Below are 3,956 nucleotides of genomic sequence, written 5' to 3'. Positions count from 1 at the left end.
CACCTCGCTCCATCGACCTTGACCACTGCTATTCAGCATTACTTCCTACAAATAAAGATGAAGAACAAAGCTGTAACACAGTCACCATTTACACTTGCCCTGCAAAGACAAACGGTGACTGACCTTCCTGTGGGAACCACCTCACCTGGTATGGGGCACTCTGTCACAGGTTCAATCCATCTGCAGCTGAAAGAAAGTTATGACAAAAGTCAAAGTACTGCATGAGAACTTACCAGCTCCAGACATCTTGTGTCAATCTAGAAATACCATCTTGAGTCCAACTAATCCCTACATTACAAATGTCAAGTCCCTAGGACTTATCCTATTACACCTACACCCAGACCATGTAGCAGGGCAAAGCAGCCCCGGCCCAAACACACAGACACCTGTGACACAGGAGATGACAAACAAGGGGATGCAACAAGGAGAGGAAACTCTCAGCAAGAAGAATTACCAATGAGATGACCTAGATGAGGCCGATGAGGCTCAAAGAACTCCGGCAGAAAAAGACCCTAACAGAAGGACTTATGCCAAGAACCGCAAAGATGGATGCCCGAGAACCATACGGTTGGAATCCTCCACCTATCCTCGCATTCTCACAAGTCCTAATCTGTTATAATGGATCGTTGTGGTGCACAGCTGTCAATACAGCTCAGAACAAGACTGTAAAAGGTGTCTGACTCGATATTGCTAAAGAGAGATGCGATTCCGATGCATGTCCAAGCTTGCAAGTCAAAGGTTCAAGGGTACCAGCGTCAGGCCAAGGAACGCAAAGGAGACGCTAAGGATGATGCCCAGCATTTCTGATAAGCCCCTCAAAGGGGTAAGGCAGAAGACATGTGACACGATGCCCAAAAGACACAGAACACACAATAGACAAGTGACACAACACGCACCGGGACTGCTCTGCCCTGTACACCTCAGCATTGTGATCAAAAGTGAGACTTTCCCTTTACACGGCCTAAGGGGCCCTCTCGTGGACATCCCCATCTCCAAAGCTAATTCAAAAATCCCTCCCACCAAGTCCTGACCCAGCACACCACTCTCATCCCCCTCCCTGAGGTGTAGCCCTCGACTTAGCTCTCGGATATCCAGGGATGCAAATCCTCATCAGGTGCAAAAGAAGGCCGCCTCGTCCTCTGGGGAGTTCCTGCCCTCAGTGAGCTGTTCTCTCTTAGTCTACTACAAGAAAGAAAACCAAATATCAGTGCCTGAACTCAGCAGCACATCAGCCAAAACCCAACAATCCCACTACTCACCGTCTCCTGAGAACGCCCCGGTCCTCGGCTCATACACCGTGGCCGCACTCCAAGGCTGCCGGCGCAGGGTATACCTGGGTTAAAAGGAGACAAGGTGATGGGGCATTGCTGAAACTTGAGTGGACCCTTGCTCCTCCCTCCCTCCCCGAGTCGCTGCAACTCCTCAACCATTGCCAAAGGCTGCCCAGATGGCACCTTCAAACAGAAAAGGTACAGGCTTCATCGCAGAGTCCTGTAATAGTTCTGGAAGGCTCACAGGGGCAGCTCAAGGGTGATAAACTGGCTCCATCAGCTGGTCCATGAGGGGGTTCAGCCCCTGTAGGCATAATACGAGTGGGCCACCTAAAACACACAAATGGATGCTTAGACAATGCATGCTTTGAGCTGCCCCAGAATTTGGCACCCAAGCAATAACTGGTTGTGTCCACTGGTCACTGCTTACCTCACTCATTTGACCTTGACTGCTGATATCCAGGTTTACTTCCTAAAAATAAGGACAAAGAACAGCCCTGCAACATAACCACCATGAAACACCACCCCTGAAAAGCTGAATGATGACCAACCTTCCCAAGGGAGAAGGGGCAAAACAAAATGGAAAGGCACATACCGATGTAGTGTCCAAAAGTGCTGCATTGCCGAGGCAGGTTCCACCTGAAAGTGCTCGACTGTGACCTCTGTCTGGAAGGGTGTCTCTCATGTTGGAGTAGCAATTTGAATGCTGCAGACCACCTGTAAAACACAAAAAATCAAAGGCTACTTATAGTTTCATCACTAATACAACAACTCCAGTAACATCCAGTTCTGTGCTGGAATCAATACTCATCCAGCTCATGGTCCCCCCAGTGCCAATACCCTGCTGCTTCAAGCACTTCACATCTTCAAAATGAAAGTCCCAACAGTGAGGTAAACGTAGAGCCCAAAGTCAGGCCATAGCTTGGACTTCAGGCACCGACCCACCTCGTTGCTGTGCTCCTCTGGCCTCCTCTGTTCATACCAGGTTTACATCCTAGCCATCTGCAAAAGAATTATTTGTCAAAGTTACCCAGACAGGGAAAGCTTAGCCTTTCCCAAGTTCTCATTCCTCAAAGCAAACTGCCTAGGATCCCACAACAGTGGGCCTTAGGACAAACTACTATAAAACTGCAAGACACCACTGCACCACTCCCACATCTGCACTGAACACCACACAGACTAGCCACAGTCACTCTGTGCGAGGCGTGGCTCGGGTGGCTAAGCAAAGCAAAAGGTTCCCTCTAAAGTCTCCTTTCTTCTCCACCTACCCCTCCTCAGGACTACTCTACAGGGCAGAGCAATTCCAGGTGAGACACAAACTCAACACATTATACTACAAACAGTAGGACACAAGGATGATAAAAAAAGCTCTCGGCAAGAAGAACGATGGCAAGAAGAAGAGACGACGCCAAAAGAGACAACCGAGGGTGTGGCAATGGTGGATGAAGGAGGCTCTAAGGAGCAGAAGAAAAGACTGTAACAGTGACCTGTTCTAAGAACTGTCAGTCACAATGATCAAGATGGCTGTGAGAGACAATGCCACATTTAGAATGCTCCCATCTCCTGACAATCTTGCAAGCCCCAGGACATTACAGCTCACGGCTGGAAAGGATGGATGGCAGTAGAGCCAGGAACAAGGCCTCAAAAGACATCTGACTCAATGCTTCCAAGATGTGATTCCAAGATGCGGCCAAGCCCACTGGTAAAAGAACAAGTGACATTGGCATCCTACCAAGAAGTACGAAAGTTCAAGAAGCTAGAGATGATGGCCAATGCTTATGATAAGCCCCTTAAGGATAAAAGGCACAGAGATCTGATCCGAGGGATGCCAGAGACACAAAACACACACGGGACGAGACAACACACACTGGAACTGCTCTGCGCTGCACACCCTACAGTTGCAATCAAAAGTAGGGCTACTCCCTTTAGCTTACCTAACAAGCCCCTTGGAGAGCATCCCTTTCCCCTACACTAATTTTTACATCTCTCCCAGGAATTTCCAACCCACTACCCTGCTATCATCCCATCTCTAGGTCCTGGCCCCCAACTTAGCTTTTAGGTGACCAACAATGTGAATCCACACTGGATGCAAAAGGAGTCCACCTCAGCCCTCTCCAAAGGCACTGTGATCACCAGGTTGGCATCTTAGTCAGCTATGACAAAGAAAACCAAAATCAATGCACCCGTGGAGTGGCATACAAGCCAAATCCCAGCAAGTCAGCTACTAACTGGGACCCTGCTCCCACTCCCACTCATACTTACAGTCCTTAGCTTACCTATCAGAAGCCTCCATCTCCAATGTCATCTTGGACCCAGGGTAGCTTCCTCTTGCAGCAAAATGAATCTGCTGAAAAAACTGAAGTATCGTACCTGACACAATCTGGAATTTCAGGAAGTTGCCATGAACCATGCACTTAATGCTATCTTCTTCACAGAGTCTTCAAAGCCTCTATTACTTCAGATACCAAAAGTACCTGCTGAAAAAAAGCTGAGAAAACCCAAAAGACCCCCTTCACAGAAATAAGAAGACACCCTTACCCCAACTAACCCCACAGAGGAAATGGGCCTCTTTTACCCAGGACTGGGGTTAATATACCCCTGGCCAGGCCCGCCTCTCGTTCCCACAATGCCCGGGAAAAGGGAGGAGGCAATTTTACCATCAGGGATAAAAGCACTGGGAGGAGT

General features: G+C 48.7%; 1 long non-coding RNA gene across 1 annotated transcript; it reads right to left on the bottom strand.

Annotated features, from left to right (window-relative positions):
- LOC138112075 (uncharacterized) lies at nt 1-1,617 on the bottom strand. The gene is made up of 3 exons (XR_011151539.1): nt 1,260-1,617; nt 146-1,179; nt 1-45 (listed from the first exon to the last, which is right to left on the bottom strand). It is a non-coding gene; the product is annotated as an uncharacterized lncRNA (long non-coding RNA).
- Between the last annotated feature and the right edge of the window lie 2,339 nt (nt 1,618-3,956).

The sequence above is a fragment of the Aphelocoma coerulescens genome, chromosome 5 (genome assembly GCF_041296385.1).
Source record: "Aphelocoma coerulescens isolate FSJ_1873_10779 chromosome 5, UR_Acoe_1.0, whole genome shotgun sequence".
Classification (NCBI taxonomy): domain Eukaryota; kingdom Metazoa; phylum Chordata; class Aves; order Passeriformes; family Corvidae; genus Aphelocoma; species Aphelocoma coerulescens.
The sequence above is the reverse complement of the archived record's forward strand: the minus strand, read 5'-3'. Positions and strand labels throughout refer to the sequence as shown.